At 39.6% G+C, this 22,524-nt stretch overlaps 2 pseudogenes; both read right to left on the bottom strand.

The window, feature by feature from the left end:
- Positions 1-7,254: 7,254 nt before the first annotated feature.
- LOC118522540 (heterogeneous nuclear ribonucleoprotein A1-like) lies at positions 7,255-8,580 on the bottom strand (annotated as a pseudogene).
- A 799-nt stretch (positions 8,581-9,379) lies between these two features.
- On the bottom strand, positions 9,380-10,859 carry LOC118522539 (keratin, type II cytoskeletal 8 pseudogene; annotated as a pseudogene).
- Between the last annotated feature and the right edge of the window lie 11,665 nt (positions 10,860-22,524).

The following is a 22,524-nucleotide window of genomic DNA, read 5'->3' as shown; positions in this document are numbered from 1 at the left end:
TCTGTATAATCACCCTCATTCACTCCCCCAATTTAAATGTGAATGCGACCTGTGAATAGAATGGAATGTGAATTTTATGATTAGGTTATGTTTTATGGCAAAGCTAGGGAGATTTTGAAAATGTAATTAAGTTCCCAAATCAGCCGATTCTGAGCTACTCAGAAAGGACATTATCCAAGATGGGCCTGACTTAGTCAGGTAATAGCCCTTAAAAAAGAGGAACTGGGTTCTACCTGAGGTGAGAGAGAAATTCTCTTGCTAGTTTTGTGAACTGCGTGTGGAAGGAAACACAATGGCAACAACCTGAGGGCAGCCCCTACAAACTGAGAGCAGCCTCCTTCAGCTACTAAGAAAATAGGAAACTCAGTCACAAGGCTACAAGGAAAATGAATTCTGCCAAAAACATGAATGAGTTTGGAAGTGGATTTTTCCCCAGTCAAGCTTTCTGATGAGAATGTAACCTACCCAACACCTTGTTTGCAGCCTTGAGAGAATAAGCTGTGCCCAGATTCCTGTCTCAAGAAACTGTGAGAAAATAAATGCCTGTTGTTTTAAGCCACTTAGTTTGTGGTGATTTGTTGCATAGCATAAAAAACTAATACAAATACTATTTTAAATGGGATGGTGAAGAAAGGCCTCTCTGATAAGATGAGTTTGAATGGAGACTTGAAGGAAGTGAGAAGCAAACTGTAAGGATATCTGGGGGCAAGACCAGAGGAGTGGCCATTCTTGCTGGTCTGTGGAGAATAGCCCAGAGACGGGCACAAGTGGAGGAGGAGCAAGCACTAGTTAAGTTGGAAGAAGGTGCACAGATTATGGATATATTTCAAAGATAGGACTAACAAAATTTGCTACAGGACTAGATATGGAGTGTGAGAGGTAGAGGATTGGAAGGCAAGCTCCAGAATGCAGTTGCTATTTACTGAGTTGGGAAGACTGGGGTAGGGAGAAGCGGGCTTTAGGGAGCAGGCAAGAGTTTGGTTTTGGATATATGAAGCTTGAGATGCCATCCCAATGAATTTGTCAAGGGCAGGTGTATATATAAATCTGGAGTTCAGGAGACAGGTTGGGATGTAGAGAAAAATAGGAAGTAGCAGCAAATAGATGTTATTTAAACTATGGGACTAGAAGAGATAACCCAAGATACAAAAATCATAGAATATTGGGCCTTAAAGTCACCTTAAGAGATTATTTTTCAGATGAAGAAACTCTAGCCCAGAGAGGTAAAGTGACATTAGATCTGTACCTAAGGACACAGAACCAGTTAGTAGCAGAGCTTAACTAAGCCCCCAGCTTTTTGATTCCCAACTCAGATGATTTTTACCAAGGATCACAGGTTCCTTTTCTTTTGCTTTCCTGGAGCATTTCCTATACTTGGGAAAGACCCTTACAAAGTCAACAAGTCTTGACTCTTCTCCTTCATGGGGTTGCAAGTCCCACATACAGATCTCTGAGGCATCCTCCCCAACCTTGGGTGTCACCCCATAAGATGCTGATTAGATTTGGTGGCTGTGGGAGGCTGGGGCTCATGTAACAAACGAAAATATATGCTGTGATGTCTATAAACCTCACCCCATCAAATTAATAATGAAAAGCCTCCCATCAAAGCCCTTCTTGTGCTCAATAGCCTGTGGCACATTTGGACTCATCAATAGATGTTCTACAATATTACAACTTGTTTAAATCTTGGTAAAGTAGTGTTATGTACTATTGTTATTGACTTCCCTTTTCTAATTACCACCCAAAGGTGACGGATAATATAGCTCTAATGACCACATTCTTGGAGAGTGAGTGGCTTTGGGTCTCAACTCATTGTGTCTTAGCTGTTCTGGAGGAGGAGACCCCCTGCTGAAAGCAGATCAGCTTTAGCAAGGCCATCATATTGAGGCCCAGGCGATGTTTGAGACCATTCATAGAGGGATTTCTGCGACTGGTTTGAAACCAAAGATTTTAGAGTATCTGTGTGAATGTAAGGCATGGTAATTGCAGGAATCCTAAGGCATGTGGAGCTATAAGCCAGGTGGGCAGAAAACATAACTTTTTTCTTTTTTTTTTTCTTGTAACTCAAATTTCTCTTTTGTAATTTCAACTTAAATTTCTGTTTTGAGCCTCCATTTTGCTGGGTTGGCAGAAACATAATCTTCCCCCTCCCCTTTCTTGTAATGGAAATCTAAGTTTTGGGGAACATGGATTATGTGGTACCCAAGCATGGCAGGGTGGCCTGTGGACTTTGACGTTGTTGAATACATTTGTCTACTGAGATACTCATCTTTTCATCTGGTCCTCTGATATTGGTTCCCACATAGTGCCCATGAGATTTTCCTTTTTTCTTTCATGGCTCCTTCAAGCCTAGTGGCTCTCTGTTACTCCTGTGTGTGGTAATTATTCCATCCTTTCCTACTGTTCTGGAACATTGAGATCTCTTTGGGGATCCCTAAGGTGCCTGATGCCTGGACTCACTGTGCTTTCTCCCCTTCCTGCTCCCTGAGCTCTGCTAGGGCCCTGCTTCTTGTAAGGACCAACATTAAATTTCATCACTTTCTGTCCTCCGGGGAAATCTTTTATGGTCTCTCTCAGAAGCCCTCACACTGCCCAGATCCCACTTCTCTCCAAAAATTTTTTTTTAAATGACCAAAGTCCTCTCCAGTTCCTTCAAAGTTTGGGTTTTGGAGTTTAGAGCTAGGAAGACCTTTTTTTTTTTTCAGATTTACACTAAGATAATAAGCACAGAACAGTTAATTACGTGTTTTTATAGAGGGAATGATGGGATGAGGAAAGAAAAATGGGAAAGGACTGGGAGATATGAAAGTGATTTCATTCATATAAAAGCAATCATACCACAACAGGATACTACTGGAAGCTAGACTTGCTTTTCCCTTTCTATGTCCCTGGCCAGCATTCTAATAATTGAATATCACTTCCCGTGCTGGATGGTAGGGACTATGGTTAGTCACCTAGAAGTAGACAAAAGTATTTCAAAAATATAGTGCCTCTTGACAACTTTTTAAAATTCTTTCATTGTATATTTATAATTTAGTAATTTGGTAATGATTGAGCAGATTAAGTGATGGCTTCTTTTCTTGAATTCCAATCATGCTTTATTCTCTTTCTTTTTTTTAATTTATTTTTTATTTTTTTATTATTATTATTTTTTAATTTTTTAAAATTTTTTATTGTTATGTTAATCACCATACATTACATCATTAGTTTTTTTTTAAATTTTTTTTATTGTTATGTTAATCCCCATACATTACATCATTAGTTTTAGATATAGTGTTCCATGATTCATTGTTTGTGCATAACACCCAGTGCTCCATGCAGAACGTGCCCTCCTCAATACCCATCACCAGGCTAACCCATCCTCCCAACCCCCTCCCCTCTAGAACCCTCAGTTTGTTTTTCAGAGTCCATTGTCTCTCATGGTTCTTCTCCCCCTCCGATTTCCCCCCCTTCATTCTTCCCCTCCTGCTACATTCTTCTTCTTATTTTTTATTTTTTTAGATTGCTTTATTAAGGAATCATTGACATGTAAAGAGCTATGCATCGTTAATGTACACAACAGAGTTGGGGATAAATATACACCTGAAAGTATACCACCATCATGGCCATAGACATGTCCATCACCTCCTAAAATTTCCTCGCACCCACCCCGTTTATTACTGCTGTTATTATTAATTATTGTTATTTTTGTAACAATATAAGAGCATTTAACATAAGATCTATTCCCTCAAAAACTAAGTATACAATGCAGTATTTTTTTTTTCAGTTTTTAAAAAATTTTTTATTGTTAGGTTAATCACCATACATTACATCATTAGTTTTAGATGTAGTGTTCCATGAGTCATTGTTTGTGCATAACACCCAGTGCTCCATGCAGAATGTGCCCTCTTTAATACCCATCACCAGGCTAACCCATCCTCCCTCCCCCCTCCCCTCTAGAACCCTCAGTTTGTTTTTCAGAGTTCATCATCTCTCACGGTTCGTCTCCCCCTCCGATTCCCCCCCTTCATTCTTCCCCTCCTGCTATCTTCTTCTTTTTTTTCTTAATATATATTGCATTATTTGTTTCAGAGGTACAGATCTGAGATTCAACAGTCTTGCACAATTCACAGCACTTACCAGAGCACATACCCTCCCCAGTGTCTATCACCCAGTCACCCCATCCCTCCCACCCCACCCCCCACTCCAGCAACCCTCAGTTTGTTTCCTGAGATTAAGAATTCCTCATATCAGTGAGGTTATATGATACATGTCTTTCTCTGTTTGACTTATTTCGCTCAGCATAATACCCTCCAGTTTCATCCACGTCGTTGCAAATGGCAAGATCTCATTCCTTTTGATGGCTGCATAATATTCCATTATATATATATATATATATATATATATATATATATATATATATATATATATATATCACATCTTCTTTATCCATTCATCTGTCCATGGACATCTTGGCTCTTTCCACAGTTTGGCTATTGTGGACATTGCTGCTATAAACATCGGGGTGCACATACCCCTTCGGATCCCTACATTTGTATCTTTGGGGTAAATACCCAGTAGTGCAATTGCTGGATCGTATGGTAGCTCTATTTTCAACTTTTTGAGGAACCTCCATACTGTTTTCCAGAGTGGCTGCACCAGCTTGCATTCCCACTAACAGTGTAGGAGGGTTCCCCTTTCTCCACATCCCCGCCAACATCTGTCATTTCCTGACTTGTTAATTTTAGCCATTCTGACTGGTGTGAGGTGGTATCTCATTGAGGTTTTGATTTGGATTTCCCTGATGCCGAGCGATGTTGAGCACTTTTTCATGTGTCTGTTGGCCGTTTGGATGTCTTCTTTGGAAAAATGTCTGTTCATGTCTTCTGCCCATTTCTTGATTGGATTCTTTGTTCTTCGGGTGTTGAATTTGATAAGTTCTTCATAGATTTTATTCTCTACTTTCTTAACTTCTTTTACAAGAGAGTTGAGCTCTTGACCAGCAGAACCTGTGTATGATTTATCTCTGTATATCCAACATAATGTAACTACATAATAGGTACTCAATAAATTTTTGAATGATCCATTACTTGGGTCCCAAAAAAAGAAAATGTAGGAATTAAGTTCATTGATGTAGAGGGCTATGGTTTTAGAGGTGTCATCCATTCAATAATTTTATTTACTATTTATCAAATATTTATGGAACACCCATAATGTTTCAGGACCTGTAGTAGATCCTTGAGATAAAAAAATTAGCAAGATGTGTCTTTGAGGGGTTTATTTTCATAGAATTGACCTGTATCTTAACTGACCTTATAAGCTGCGCAGAATCCATTATATGTATGTAACTTACTTTAACATGTATTCTCTAGACACTTGTGTTGCTTCTAATCTTTAGCTATTTTCAAACAATGCTGCAATGAATAACTATATGTAAACATCATTAATACAAGTACATGTATATATGTAGGGTAACTTCATAAATTGCTCTTCATAGAATACCCTCATCAGTAATATATGACAATTTACAACTATTTTTAAATGTCTTAATCTTGGTTTCTACTGGCTATCATGTTAGGCTCTTTAATTTGTTTATCTGAAGATTTGATAACATCTTCCTCCCTTCTATTCTCAGGTCTCATAATGAAAAAAAACATTAAATTCTATATATTGGGTCATCATTTCCCTACATGTATGCTGTGGAGCACTAGTCCTACAAGATATTATAGAGTCCAGTGGTCACATAAATACCACATACCATGTCTGCTTCTTGCAGAGTTACAAAGCACTATAGAACAATTAAAAAAAAAACACAACTTTTTTTTTTTTTAAAGATTTTATTTATTTATTTGACAGAAAGAGAGACAGCAAGAGAGGGAACACAAGCAGGGGGAGTGGGAGAGGGAGAAGCAGGCTTCCCGCGGAGCTGGGAGCCTGATGCGGGGCTTGATCTCAGGACCCTGGGACCATGACCTGAGCCGAAGGCAGACGCTTAACCGACTGAGCCACCCAGGCGCCCCCAAAATAAACTCGTTTAACTGTGTTTAATTCCAGTGTTTCCCAAACCAATTTGGGAATTACTTTTTAAAATTATTAATATCTCATAATGTGTACACAACACACACACTCACACACACACTTTGAGAAAACTTGGAAGGAATATTAACATTGATGCCCTACTAAAAAACTCCTCACGCATTTTCAGAAAGGACCCTTACTCTTTTCTTAAGGTAATTTCTGAGGTTCTGATGGATGAAGAGTTCTCATTTCCTTGCTTTGAGTGGTTCTGTTTCACTTGTAGACATATCCATGATTTCCTGGTTTGTGGCCACCCAATTGGTACTGAAAGATATCTCCAGTGTGGATAAACTCGAAATGACCTGTTTCATCTCCCAGATTGAGAACTGGTCACTGTTGTGTTTTCTTCTTTTTTTTAAAATAATTTTTATTGTTATGTTAATCACCATGCATTACATCATTAGTTTTTGATGTAGTGTTCCATGATTCATTGTTTGCGTATAACACCCAGTGCTCCATGCAGAATGTGCCCTCTTTAATATCCTTCACCAGGCTAACCCATTGTTGTGTTTTCTTTTTATGAGACTCTACTTAAAATCATGGAAACTTAATAGTGGAATAAAATGAAACTGAGCAAGTAAACCTAGTTTCACAGTACAGTAATTTATAGGATGTTTTATAAAAATGGTTTTGTTCTCTAATAAGTTTGAGAAATGCTGCATAGTATATCCCATTTTTGGAGATTCACAATGTATTAAAAACTGAGAAATGTTTCAATAAATTAAGGTTATTTAAGTTAGCATTTTCTAAACTTATTGGAAATAAGTCTTTGTCATGTTGTATTAGATTGGACTGAGGTTCTACAGAATATGCTGGAGGAAATACTGACTAACTGACCTCATATTTCAGTGATAAGATAAAAACTCAAAGAAGTGAAGCTACTTATTCAATTTTATCAAACTCAGTTTTCATTTTAAATTCAGTTCTGCCTATTACCTTTTATCTTTTTGTTTCATTAAAAAAAATCCTCCAAACCCTGTGCTATGACAAAATATATCAAAGAGGTTAGAAGAAAGCCAAATTTAAATACCTAGGCTGTCTGATATTTACTACTGAATTGCCTAAACAATTGTGTAATCAAGGATGTACTCCCAAATGTCATCATTTTATATTTATTTGAATCCAATTGGCTTTTCAACCAAAGTTTTTTTAATTTTTAAATTTTTTTTAAAAGACACATTTATTCAGCATCATGATCAGACTATTACATTTAGCAATCAACAGCATGGGTGCAAAAAAAAAAAAATCTACATTAAAACCCTTTGTTGGAATGCTTTACACTTTCCACAGAACAGAAACTAAAATAACCTGTTATACAATTAGTCACAAATACAGTCCTCGAGTTTTTTGCCCATACACATGAGTATTGTCTAAAATATGTCTTCTTTGTAGCAGCTAGGCCCTGCCACCACTGTGCTTGGCTGAGTTCACAAATCTGTTGTAATCTGTAGCTTCCCTGTCACTTCTCGGGCTCTCCTCTCCTGCTAAGCTTTGTTTCCTGGCAGTAATTAAAACCTTCTGCCACTGCCATAGCTACTGCTGCTGCTGGAACCACCATAGCCAACTTGGTTTTGTGATTTGGCAAAGTATTGGCCTCTACCACCATGGGGGCCAGAGCTTCTGCCTCCAAAATTTCCTCCTTTCATGGGTCCAAAATTTGAGGATTGATTGTTGTAATTGCCAAAATCATTATAGCTTCCGCCACCTCCAAAGTTGCTTCCATCATTACCAAATCTGTTATAGCCATCCCCACTGCCACCATATCCACCACCACCTCGACTGCCACCAAAGCCTCCTCGACCACTGAAGTTCCCTCCACGACCAAAGTTGTCATTCCCACCAAAACCACCTCCACGACCACCACCAAAGTTTCCAGAACCACTTTGACCTCTGGCTGGATGAAGCACTAGCCATCTCTTGCTTAGATAGGGCTTTCCTTTCTTCACAGTTGTGGCCATTCACAGTATGGTATTTTTGAATGACAGTCTTGTCTACAGAGTCATGGTCATCAAATGTTACAAAAGCAAAACCTCTCTTTTTGCCACTGCCCCGGTCAGTCATGATCTCGATCACTTCAATTTTCCCATACTGTTCAAAATAATCTCTTAGATGATGTTCTTCAGTGTCTTCTTTAATGCCACCAACAAAAATCTTTTTCACAGTTAAGTGGGCACCAGGTCTTTGAGAATCTTCTCTTGAGACAGCCCTCTTTGGTTCCACAATTCTTCCATCCACCTTGTGTGGCCTTGCGTTCATGGCTGCATCCACCTCCTCCACAGTGGCATACGTGACAAACCCAAAGCCTCTGGAGCGCTTGGTGTTTGGATCTCTCATTACCACACAGTCCGTAAGCGTTCCCCATTGCTCAAAATGGCTCCTCAGACTCTCATCGGTTGTTTCAAAGCTCAAACCTCCGATGAAGAGCTTCCGCAGCTGTTCAGGCTCTTTGGGAGACTCTGACTTAGACATGACGGCGGTGGGAGGGGAGACTTTAACGATGCTTACTCGGTGGCGTCCACGGGCAGAAAGTTAATTTTTATTTATTTATTTATATATATATATATATATATATATATATATATTTATATATATATATATATATATATAAAGATTTATTTATTTATTTATTTATTTATTTGAGAGAGAGAGAGAGTGCATGAGCTGGGGAGGTAGAGGGGAGGGAGAGAAAGAATCTCAGGCAGACTGCACTGTGTGCGGAGCCGGACATGGGGCTCGATCTCACTACCCTGAGATTGTGACCTGAGCTGAAACCAAGAGTTGGACACTTAACTGACTGTGCCACCCAGGTGCCCCAAAGTTTAGTTTTTAATAGTTCCACTGTATGTATTTGCTTTTTAGCTTTAAGACTCATTATTTTGGACACTGACCATCCTCTTATTTGCCCTTTTCATAGATTTTGGCTTTGCATGTTACTTGAAACTTGATTTAAGTTTATATTGATTCCACCTCTATTTAAAAAATTTTCTTGGTCTTAAGTTCCACTGAACTTCTGCCCCAACATTTGTAGGAGAAAATAAAACTGCCCAGTTTCTTCTATCATGTCGTTTTTTTTGTGGGGGGGGATTGGCAGAGCCGGCTGAGGCTTTATTTGGGAAAAGACACTTGAACTGGCTTTTAGTTGGGGGCATGAACAAGAGAGGGTACCGAGGGCAGTAGACTCCCCGCCAAGGGTAGGCTGAGGACTGGGGCTGAGTCTTAGGTGGCTCTCCTGTTCCCGACGCTCCCCGGCACAGCTCCTTACCCCCAAAGGCTCTATGGCAGCTACAAGAGTGGGGAGGCTGGGAGGGACCACCGTGGTTGTTCACTTGGACAGGATATCAGACGACTCGGACACCAGCTTCCCATCACAGGTCTCGATCTTCTTCACGACCACAGCCTTGGAGGAGCCACTGTGGCTGAAGGAACCAGCAGGGCCAAAGCTGGACTGGAAGGAGCTCAGGCCATAGTTGAGGCCGGGGCTTGTGAGGCCTCTATAGACCAGACCGAGCTCAGGCCACTTGAGTAGCTGCTGGTGGTCTTAGTATGGATACTCTTGTTCTGCATCCCAGACTCCAGCCAGCTCTCCTCACCCTCCAGCAGCTTGCGGTAGGTGGCGATCTCGATGTCCAGGGCCAGCTTGATATTCATGAGCTCCTGCTACTCGTGCAGCTGCCAGGCCATGTCCTGCTTGGCTCGCTGCAGGGTGGCCTCCAGCTCGGCCACCTTGACATTGGCGTCCTTAACGGCCAGCTCCCCGTACTGCTCAGCATCAGCAATGGCCACCTCCAGGGCAGCCCTCTGGTTTTTGAGGGCCTCAATCTCAGCCTGGAGTCAGCTGATTCTCCGGTTCATCTCAGAAATTCCATCTTCGTGCGACGGAGGTCATCCCCGTGCTTCCCAGCCAGTGTCTGCAGCTCCTCGTACTTGATCTGGTACATGGTCTCGGCCTCAGCCCAGCTGCGGTTGGTGATGTCCTCGTACTGGGCCTTGACCTCGGCGATGATGCTTTCCAGGTCCAGGGAGTGGCTGTTGTCCATGGACAGGACCACTGACGTGTCCGGGATCTGGGACTGCAGCTCACGGATCTCCTCTTCATACAGCTGCCTTAAGAAGCTGATCTCATCGGTCAGCCCTTCCAGGTAGGACTCCAGCTCTACCTTGTTCATGTAAGCCTCATCCACATCCTTCTTGATGAGGACAAATTCATTCTCCATGTCTGCACGCTCTTTCATCTCCTCCTCATATTCTTGAAGTCCTCCACCAGCCCCTGCATGTTGCCAAGCTCCACCTCCAGCTTCAGCTTCTCCTGGCCCAGGGTGTTCAGCTGCCGCCGGAGGTTGCTGATGTAGCTCTCAAACATGTTGTCTGTGTTGCTCCGAGCATTTTTCTGCTGCTGTAGGAGGCTCCACTTGGTCTCCAGAATTTTGTTCTGCTGCTCCAGGTGCCTCGCCTTGTTGATGAAGGAGGCAAATTTGTTGTTGATGGTCTTGATCTGCTCCTTCTCTTGGGTGTGCACAGCTTGGATGTTGGGGTCCACCTCCAGCTTAAGGGGGCTCAATAGGCTCTAGTTCACTGAGACAGCTGTGATGCCCCCCCATGCCCCTGGCCCCGCCGCCGTAGCCCCCGACCACACTCAGGCTGCTGCTCAGGTCACCCCGGAAGGTGCTGCTGCTGCCGCCCACCCGGGAGAAGGCAGAGGAGCTGATGTGGGAGCCAGGCCCGCTCATGTAGGAGTGGCTGCTGAAGGCCCGGGGGCTGGAGGTGGACATCTTATAGGACTTCTGGGTCACCCTGATGGACATGGTGGAGGCCGGAGTGGAGGCTGGAGTGGAGGCGAGTAGGCTGTACCTGACAGAGGTTCCAGAAGGAGCAGAGAAGCTGCTTCTAGGTCCTATCATGTCTTTCTGTCCAAATATTCATCCTTTACTTCATCCACCGATAGAATTTATGAACACAGGCGCTAGGCATTGAGCTAAGTGTCACAGCTGACACAAGGGCAAATATATATGATACCTGACTCAGCGCAGTTAGCATCTAGCTGAGAAAGGAATCCCTCTGGCTGAGGCTCTGCATGGTAAAGGACCAAGGCTACTGTGTATGGTTGCATAGAGGGTGCCTGCACAACTTCAGGGGACACCATCTACACAGATGATGACATGGTGGTTGTGTCACATATGTATGATGCTATGGAGTTGTGCCACCCAGGGGCCCTGTATGAGGGACCTGTGCTAGGACTTTATTCTAGCACCTTTCTGTTGGAGTTTTCAGTTTAGCTCCGGGAAATCACTTGCGGGTGAAGTTAGAGTAGGAGAAATGGCTTCTGTTCTGAACAGTAGAATTCTGCACATACTGGAGGAGTCGCCATTTTTTAAGGTAATTCTGAGCTGAAGAGATACACTGGCTTCAGAGCCAGTTTGAATATGACTGAAAAGTTGAATTTCACCTGTGACTTGGCTCCACCTGTGAAGTCTTTGGACAGTGAGCCAGGGAGTGCAAAAACTTGTTGTGGACTGGAATCAATGTGGTAGGTGAAATAAGAAAAAATCACAGCTTAAAGTCAATAACAGATGAAGCTAGAAAATTCCCAAATATTGGAAAGTTCAGACATATGCTTCTAGACAATAACCCATGGGTTAAAGGAGAAATCACGATAGAAATTGGAAAATACTTTGGATTGAATGACTTTGGAAATTTTGCATATCAAAAGTTGTGGGATATAGTCAAAGCTTTGCTTATTGGGAAATTTATAGCTTTACGTGAATATGTTAGAAAAGATGGGAGGCTGAAATCAATGAGTTAAGCACCCATCCTAAGAAGTTTGAAAATAACAGCAAATTAGACCAAAGAAAGCAGAAAGAATGACATTATTAAAGATAAGAGTAGAAAGTAATGAAGAGGAAAACAAAAAACTAACATGCAATAGAGAGGATCAAGAAGGGCAACAGTTGGTTTCAGAAAAGGCTAATAAAACTGAAAGTTCCTAGTGCAGGAATGGTGGGGTGGGAGAGAGAGAGGGAGAGGGAGGAAAAGGGAGAGAGAGAGAGAAAAAGGGAAGGAGAGCAAAAGGGAGAGGGAGAGAGGGGGAGGGAGAAGAAAATCAATGTTAAGAATAAACAAGTGGTTATTTGAGATCCTACAGATATTAAAATGATAAGAAGCTCTTACAAATAACATTATAACAATACATTTTAAAATTTAGGTGAAATGTACCCATTCTTAAAGAAATGCAATTTATTAAAAAAGGTATCAGAAGAAAGGGAAAATCTAGATAGTTTTTTAATTATTAAGGGAATCAAATGCATAATTAAAACTTTCACCATGAAGAAAACTCCAGATCAGTAGTCAGTAAATTATATCAATCCTTTAGGAACAAAATAACTCCAGTCTTACGCAAAAGAGAGAATATTCCTGACACATTTTTAAAGGTGAGCATAATGTCTATCTCATTCATGGGTAGACATTTTTTATTGTTATGTTAATCACCATACATTACATCATTAGTTTTAGATGTAGTGTTCCATGATTCATTGTTTGTGCATAACACCCAGTGCTCCATGCAGTACGTGCCCTCTTTAATACCCATCACCAGGCTAACCCATCCTCCCACCCCCCTCCCCTCTAGAACCCTCAGTTTGTTTTTCAGAGTCCATCGTCTCTCATGGTTTGTCTCCCCCTCTGATTTCCTCCATGGGTAGACATTTAAGAGGGCCTAATCAGGGGAGCCTGGGTGGCTCAGATGGTTAAGCGTCTGCCTTCAGCTCAGGTCATGATCTCCAGGTCCTGGGATCGAGCCCCATATCAGGTTCCCAGCTCAGCGGGGAGCCTGCTTCTCCCTCTCCCTCTGCCGCTCCCCCTGCTTGTGCTCTCTCTGTCTCTCTCAAATGAATAAATAAAATCTTAAAAAAAAAAAAAGAGAGCCTAATCAAAACATTAGTAAACTAAACCCAGAAATATATAAAAAGGAATGAAAGATTGGTTTAGCATCTGAAATCAATATAATTCACTTAGAATAAGTGAAAAAAAGTGACCATTTCAATAGATTCAGAAATTACATCTGATAAAATTTAATATTGGTTCATAATAAAAGCTTAGCAAATTGAAAATAGAGGAAGACTTCCTAATATTATCAAGGATAGCTATAAAAAAAATCTATACTTCATGGTTAGAAGCTCTCCCTTTGAGAAGGAATAATATAAAGATCCCTAGTATCACAACTTCTCTTCAGTATTGCACTGAAAATGCTATCCAGTGCAAAAAGTCAGGAAAAACAAGGAAAAAAAAAAAAGGTAAATCGATTGGGAAGGGAGAAATAAAGGTGTTATTCAAAGGTACAAAAATGTAAGGTAAATATTGAAAAATCAATTGTATGTATATAGCTGCAATAAACAGCTAGAAAATGAACAAAAATATATTATTTATGATGCATCAAAAATGTGAATAATCTAGGGACAAATCTGGGAAATGATGTATAAGACATCTATGCAGAAGACTATAAAACATAACTGATAAAAATTAAAAAGAAGACATAAATAAAAGAAAGGAAAAACCATGTATATAGATTTGAAGACTCAATATAAATAAAGATGTTAATGCTCCCCAAACTGATCTCAGTGTAATCCCAAATAAAAATACCATTCCCAATAAAAAGTTTATTTTTTTGGTGGAAATAAACAAGTTGATTCTAAAATTTATGAAAATCTGAAGGGTCAAGAATAGTCAAGGCACTCGAAGAACAAGTCAGAAATTAATGTTTAATAAGCACATAGAATGGTGGGATATAATAGAAAGTTCAGAAACAGACCACACATATATGAACATTTAATTTATAACAAAGGTGGTACTCTAAAATAGTTGGGAAGCTTAGTTTTATTGTTAAATTATGGCGGAACAGATGAATAAAAAAAGAAATGGGAAGAAGGAAACTTGACCCCTACATCCCGCCATAAACAAAAGTCAGTTCCTGGTAGAATGTAAATGTGGATGTAAGAGGTAAAATAGTAACATTGAAGAAGATAACATATGAGAATATCTTTATGGTGGAGGGTAGGAAAAGCACTAACTATAAAAGGAAAAGATGAAATGGCTAGATTAAAATTCAGAACTTCTTTTCATTATAAGGGAGTGAAAAGGCAAGAAGATAGTTGCAATAAACATGAAAGACATATTCAAAACATAAGAAAAAAACCCGAGAAATTTAAAAACAACCTAATAAACATATGAATAAGAGACTTGAACAGGCACTCCATAAAATATAAAATTCAAATGGCTAAAATATATAAGAAATTTCCTGAATTTCCTTAGTAGTCAAGAAAATGCAAATTAAAGCCATAAGAAGATTCTACTAGTCATCTTACTGAATGGCTAAAATTAGTAGGACTGACAAATGCCTAGTGTTGTTGGGGATATGGAGCAAGGGGAGTCATATAGAAGTGTATATTGGTATGGTCACTTTGAAAAACAGCTTGGTATTATCTATTAAAGTTGAAGAGCATGTATTCTATTACCCAAAAATTACAGTCCTAATGTGAGAACATGTGCACTAGGAGACATAGATGAGAATGTTCATAGTAGCATTACTGCAATGGCCCAAACTGAAAAACACCCAAATGTCTTATCCAGAATAGATACATATATTGTAGTATATTCATACAATGAAATTTTATACATTCATAAAAATAAATGAACTACATATAAATGCAACAAATGGATGTCTTTTACAAGTATAATGCTGAATTTGAGTGAAGCTGAATTTGAAAGCATACCTGCATTGTGACTCCATTTATGTAGAGTTCAAAAAGCAGGCAAGGGTGGGCTGTGGTGTTTGATAAAGTATTTTTTGATGGTGAGACTTGGTAAGCAGGGATTGCCATGGAAACCAGATAAAGGTTGCATTTGAGGAGCTCTAAGTGTTGGTGATTAGGAGGAGGGGGCATTTGGGATTCTGGCAACATTCTGTTTCTTGACTGGGGCAGTGGTTGCATGGAACATCAGTCATAATTCACTGAGATATGCATTTCTAATTTTGTGTACTTTCCTGAAAATTAGTAAAAAAGAAAAGAAAAAATATGCATATATCCTTTTACCCAACATTTCCACTTTTAGTTATTTATTTCATAGATACAATTGTGATATGAGTGAAATGAAGTATGTAATAGGATATTCTTTGCAACATTGTAATATCAAAAGATTAGAATCAACTGAAATGTTTTTTATGAAAGACCCATACAATAAAATACAAAACAACTATTAAAAAAGAATGATACAGGGGCACCTGGGTGGGTCAGTCAGTTAAGCATCTGCCCCAGGGTCCTGGAATCAAGCCCCGCATCGGGCTCCCTGTTCAGCAGGGAGTCTGCTTCTCCCTCTCCTTCTGCTGCTCTCCCTTCTTGTGCTCTCTTGCCCTCTCTCGGTCAAATAAATAAATAAAATCTTTAAAAAATGATACAGCATAATACATACTTCCTGAAAAGTTCTTCAAAGCCAAGTGAATGGAAAAACAGGGTTCAGAATAGTATATAGAGTTTGCAACATTTGTGTGTAGGAAAAATGCATAGGGTGTTTCTAAAAGTAGTAATAGTGATTTCCTTTTGAGAGAGAACTATGTGGCTAGAAGACAGGGAGGGAAGAAGAATTTCTTTTCAATGAATGTGCCTTTATATACTTTTTGAATTTTGTATGTATGTGTGTATCCCTTAGTCTCAAACTTTTTAAAAAAGATTTATTTATTTTTTTATTTATTTGAGAGAGAGAGATAGCTCAAACATGCAAGTTTGGGCGAGGGGTGGAGGTAGAGGGAGGGAAGCAGACTCCACACTGAGTGGGGAGCCAGAGGTGAGGCTCCATGCGGGGCTCAATCCCATGACCTTGAGGTCATGACCTGAACCAAAATCAAAAGCCTGGCATTTAACTTTCTGAGCCACCCAAGCACCCCTCAAACTTTTAAAAATAAAATAAAATACTAGAAAAATAAACAAGAATCACCCCATAGGCCGGTAGTTTTACAGATGTAAAAACAGACTTAGGAGTTTAAGAGACTTGTTTGAGATCATTCAGCTAATACGGAGTAGAGCTGGAATTTGGTCCCAGCCTATGTGAAAGTCTATGTGAAAGGAGATTCAGCCTATTAATAAATAAATAAATAAATACATATAGGAGCTTGTTGGCTTGCTTAGCTCAGTGTGGGCCATTTTGGAAACCTCTAATGAACCAAAAATGCTAGGTGCTTCATGCTAAAATTACATTTAAAGTTATTATGTGTTTTATAACGTATAAAGTTATTATGGGTGTTATATATAAGTGATGAATCATTGAATTATACTCCTGAAACCAATATTGCATTGTATACTAACTAACTAGAATTTAAATAAAAATTTGAAGAAAAGGGACGCCTGGGTGGCTTAGTCAGTTAAGTGTCTGCCTTCGGCTCAGGTCATGATCCCAGAGTCCTGGGATCAAGTCCCACATCAGGCTCCCTGCTCAGTGGGGAGCCTGCTACTCCCTCTCCCTCTGCTGCTCCCCCTGCTTATTATGCGCTCTCTCTCTCTCTGACAAAAAAAAAAATTGAAGAAAAAAAAGCTATTATGTGTTTTTGTAGTTCTTTGGATTCCATTAAATTTGGTGAGGATGTGGAGAAAGGGAAACCCTCCTACACTGTTGGTGGGAATGCAAGCTGGTGCAGCCTCTCTGGAAAACAGTATGGAGGTTCCTCAAAAAGTTAAAAATAGAGCTACCCTCCGACCCAGCAATTGCACTACAGGTATTTATCGAAAGGATACAAACATAGTGATTCTAAGTGGTACATGCACCCCTAGTGTTTATAACGCAATGTTCACAATATCCAAAATATGGAAAGAGCCTAGATGTCTATTGACAGATGAATGGATAAAGAAGATGTGGTATATATATATATATATAATGGATTATTACTCAGCCTTCAAAAATAATGAAATCTTCCCATTTGCAATGATGTTGGATGGGACTAGAGAGAGTGAAATAAGTCAGACAGAGAAAGACAAATGCCATATTTCACTCATATGTGGAATTTAAGAAACAAAATAGATGAACATAGGGGAAGGGAAGAAAAAATAAAATAAGACAAAAATAGAGAGGGAGGCAAACCATAAGAGACTCTTAACTGTAGGAAACAAACTGAGGGCTGCTGGAGGGGAGGTGGGTGGGGGGATGGGGTAATTGGGGGATGGGCATTAAGGAGGACACTTGAGGTAGTGAGCCCTGAGTGTTGTATGCAGCTGATGAATCACTAAATTCTACCTTTGAAACTAATGATATAGTGTATGTTAATTAAATTGAATTTAAATTAAAAAAAGAGGTGCCTAGTGATAGTTGCTAAGTAAAACAAAATGGAAATAGGGTAGACATTTAGAAATTAAGGTTTTCTATAGAAAATTCTAATACATAATACTATTAACTTATCTTAGTTTTCTGATTTCCTGACAAATTGGGCCCAGTTGTTGGATAGTAGTTTGACTGTATTTTACTTTATGGACATATAATTTTTAATTTTATAACAACTCTATCTCTTTGATGAAAGTTAACATACTCTTCTCTACAACCTTATGCTTTGTTTTATTTATAGCATATATCAGAGTCTGTCTCCTACATCTTCCACCAGTTGGTACCAAATTCTAGCCATTCTGCTTTTAAGATGTTATTTGGATATTTCTCACTCTCTACCTCTTCTTCTAATCCAAGCCTTCTGGATATTTAGTCTGGACTATTGCATTAATGTTTTCACTGGGTTTTATTCATTTACTTATCTTCATTCATTTATTTACTCCATCTTTATTGAGTACTTACTATGAACCAGATCTTGGGTATACAATGATTAATACAGCATGGTCCCTCTTCTCAAGGATCTTGTGGTTAACATGAAGAAGAAACATGAAAACAGAAAACAATATGAAAAGGGCTTCAATGGAAGTATGTACAAGATTTTATGGGAGCCCAGAAGGGGTAATGAAGAATTGAAGATGAGAAATCAGGGAACAGTGCACAGAGGAAGTGATGTTTGAGTGGAATCTGTGAGGATGAGGATTCTTCATTGAATGGGCAAGAATAATTGCAATTTAGGGAGAAGAAATAACTTGAGTAAATTCAGGGAGATATGAAAGGACATCTTCTCTATTCATTATGTGGGATATATGGCATCAGCCACTCAAGTTATTTTGTAGAAAGAGAAATTAGATATGAGATCTGCTGTGTAAAACTTTCAATGACTCACCAGTTTCTTCAAACACAGGAAATATTCCATGGTCTTAAAGCACACTTTCTAGTTTTCCTTCTTACAACTGTGCTTTCCTTCTTACAATGGGTTACATCAGTTTGGTTAAGTAGGTATCCTGTTTCCACAGCTCTCTCTCTCTCTGTATGGTCTCTGATTAGAGTTGTTCAAAAGAACTTGAAAGAACTTTGGCAGGTAGGAGACAAGGAGCAGTTATAACTTGTGGCAGTTTGTCATGGTCATAAACAGAGCCTGGTGGGTTCTGCTTGTCCTTGTTCTCCTCCACCCTCTGTCTAGCTCATCTTCCCAATTGCTGCCCAGCTGGCCAATAATGATTTCAAGTCTACTATCAGACCCTTGACTGTGGAGGTGCAGAGGCGTTGACTCTTTAAAAAGCAGTAGATTGGGGTGCCTGGGTGGCTCAGTCGATTGTCTGCCTTTGGCTCAGGTCCTGATCCTGGAGTCCTGGGATTGGGCCCCACATTGGGCTCTCTGCTCACTGGGGGGTCTGCTTCTCCCTCTGCCTCTCCCCTCGCTTACGCTCTCTCTCTCTCACATAAATAAATAAAATCTTAAAAAAAAGAAAAGCAGTAGATTGATTTAGACCTCCCCACAAGTTCCTCCTTGTGGTTTCATTTTCATGGCTGCCTGGATTGGTTTCTTGCATTTCCCTTTAGGCTTTGGTCTGTCCTCCCTTGCCAGTGTTCCAGATGGACTGCCTAATGACCTTTCCTCTGACCTCCTGACTGCCCCCAGCAGACTTACTTCCTCAGTTCTTCCCATATTTGTGTAAAGTCTGATTCCTAAAATAAATCCCGTATTCCCATAATACTCTTGGTGGCTGTGAACTGTGACTAATACAGGAAGATTTCTTAAATAGGACACAAACTGTGATTAGAATACTTCCTTCTTCTAGCATGGCAAACAAGAGGCAACAACTCTAAGCCATTACATTGGAAAATGTATTAAATATTTGAATGGTGGGAAGACACAAAGAAAAGCCCTTTCAACATGCATGTTATCTGGAAAAAAGAGGAAAGAGATGAATTCATTTTTTTAAAGTGTTAAAACAAAGGTGGATGAAATCCTAAAATATTTTGCATGGCAAAGTCTTGTGTGTTTTCAGGATTCAATTTAAATGTGTCTTCCATTGTGAAAACTTCTAGAACTTCCCTCCTGTTCTTCCCTGTTCTTCCACCTCCTGCCTCATACAGTGAGGCACAGCTCCAGTAACCAATTTGAACTTATTGCCTTGCATATACAACATAGGTTTGCTTCTAAATCCATAAGGATTAGGTTACTGAAAGCCCTCAGCTAGGAGGATGAATGGTTGAGAATCAGATGATTTTTAACTTTGTGAGGAACCTCCATACTGTTTTCCAGAGTGGCTGTACCCAGTTTGCATTCCCGCCAACAGTGTAAGAGGGTTCTTAACTAACTTGAATTTAAATTAAAAAAAAAGAGAGAGAGAATCAGATGATTTTGTAGGCAAAAGAGTCGGGGAACTGAGAAAATGTATGGGCACACAAAAAATCATTTTAGCTATTTTATGAGATGAAAATAAAGCACCAAAATCCAATAAAGTATAATTTGAACCACAAATTTAAGCCACATTTGTAATTTTACATTTTCTAGTAGCCATGTTTAAAAAATTAAAAGTAATGAGTGAAAATAATTTTAATATTTTGATTAACCCCAAACATTCAAGATATTATAATTTTAGCACATAACCAATAAAAAGATTATTGATGAGAGAAAAAATAACGCAGTAAAATTAACACACTAAATAAAGAGAACACCAATGACATATTACTCTTTATTGTTTGTAAAAGTTATATCATAGTTACTTTCTATTTGCCAATTTTTGGTTGCTGCAAAATATTTTAGGATTTCATCCACCTTTGTTTTAACACTTTAAAAAAACGAATTCATCTCTTTCCTCTTTTTTCCAGATAACATGCATGTTGAAAGGGCTTTTCTTTGTGTCTTCCCGCCATTCAAATATTTTAATACATTTTCCAATGTAATGGCTTAGAGTTGTTGCCTCTTGTTTTAGGTCCTATTCATGTGCACAAATGCAGAGTGACTTGGATGCTAAAGATAGAAATAAAGAGGGAGAGAGAGAAAAAAAAAACTAACAAACAAGCAAACCCTAAGCCTTCGGGAAAATTTTATTTAACTTACTCATTCTCACTGCATAGGTATTTCTCACCTCTTCTCCCTAATACAGAGACTTAGAACCTCTCTGATAAGCCAAGTTCATGCTAAGGTGTGCTCAGCCCCCATCATATTTCTGCTACCTGCCTTCAAAGGGCACAGGAGTGGAGTTCTGGGGCCAGGTTTTACCTTCTTTCAATGTCCTGAGAGAGAGGGAAAAACATTGCAAAAACTCTTGCCCGTGTTATGCTGTCTTTTTTTGCTCCTTTTCCTATTCCCTACACCACTTTCTCTTTTTCTAATTATCCCCAGTCTGAGGGACTCATAAATCTCATACACTGTAACTGAAAGTGAAATTCTCCTAGTTGCTGCAAAGCAGCACGGAAGCAAATCCACAGATACTGGGCTTCTGTATAAAGGGATGCTCATGGCTGAAGACGGATACTCTGTATTCAGTTTTCATATTCATGTACTCATAGATTTGCCTTCATTTGATTGGCTAAAAAAGAAAACTGGTTTCTCATAAAATCTTCTTGAACTACTGTTAGGAGAAGACGATCTGAATTGCTTTATTTCAGGGACATTTGTCAGTTCTTAATAATTAAACCTGATTGGCTGAGGGAGAAAATTGCTGAGAGGCCAATCAAATTGCTTCTTATTTGAGAACTTGGCCATTTAAAGATAGCTCAAGTGGATTTCATGGTAACTGGATCCTGAAATGGTCAGCCATTAGATTTTGTGTTTCAACAACTGAACGGGATGGCCCATTGATTGCCCATTCATTGTGACAGCCCAAAGCCCCATGATTGACCAATATCTGGTTAACTCAGTTGACCTGGATATCCAAGGCCTCAGTGATTGCTCCCTGAACCTTAAGGGGAGCTTGAACTGCCAAGGACCAGTCACATGCCTGTTTTGCTTGCAGAATCCTCATTGTCAGAGAACAAAATTCACGGTCCACCTTTGTTCTTTCATAGTGCCAAACAAAACAAAAATAAAAACAAAAACCCCACAATATTTTGGGAAATTTGTTCTACTAAAGAGATGTTTTATCATATCTACCATTATAAGCACAATAAAATTAAAATAATCTAGTGCTATTTACATTAGGTTTATACTGGGCTTATTTGATTTGCAGGTGATTTAAAGGTGCCCTAAACTAGTAGTCCTCAAAATGTGGTACCCAGGCTGGCAACATCAGAATCATATTGAAACTTGTTAGAAGCTCAAATTCCAGGGTCCCTGTCCAGAAAAACTGAATCAAAACCTCTGGGATGGGGCCCAGCAACCTGTGTTTCAACAAGCCCTCCAGGTGATCCTGATGTGTGCTTAAGCTGATTATCACTGCTCTTAACTGTTAGCATGTGGGGTTTTAATCAAATGGTGGCAGCTCGGATCTCAATGCTTTCTGTTCTCATCTCTAACCTTTCCTCTAGGGTCCTCCAGAGTCAGAAGAGTCACTTCTCTGGTTGATCAGTCCCTCAAGGCCCTTAGAAACCTCTACTTCTGGGGCCTGGGTGGGTTATCTGGTATTAGGATGTGCTGGGAACACTATGTGTTACCTCATTAGAACTTAGCAAGTAAACCAGGGCTTCTCATCTGGTTTGGTTAAGTAACACTACTAACCTTCTGGCCTGGCCTAGGTAGCTGCACATTTATTGCAAAGGAAGCAAACTATTGCCTTTGTTTGCTCCTGTCAGCATTATAAGGGTGAGGTAAGGGTCAACCCTCTCAAAGTAGTTAGAATAGCACCCTGGCAATTTTAAGCTTTCATTCTGGAAGAAAATTTCTATTTGTTTTCTTTATGAGGCTGGTATGCTGGAAGTCTACAACAAACCTAGAATTTTAAAAGACCCATTGCATTAAAAGAATGCATCTTTATGTTATATGAGAGATTCAGGGGCCCAGGAAAATGTCAGCTTGCAATGTGGCTTAAATATTGTATTTCCTTGTTCAAAGGCTCTGGGATGGGAGCAGGGAGGTTGGAGATACAGACTCATTGGTCCTACTCAACAAAGTTTACTGGAACCAAATATATCTAAGAAAAATACATTGGTATGGTGCTTTTT

This window comes from Halichoerus grypus, chromosome 8, assembly GCF_964656455.1.
Source record: "Halichoerus grypus chromosome 8, mHalGry1.hap1.1, whole genome shotgun sequence".
Lineage (NCBI taxonomy): Eukaryota > Metazoa > Chordata > Mammalia > Carnivora > Phocidae > Halichoerus > Halichoerus grypus.
The sequence above is the reverse complement of the archived record's forward strand: the minus strand, read 5'-3'. Positions and strand labels throughout refer to the sequence as shown.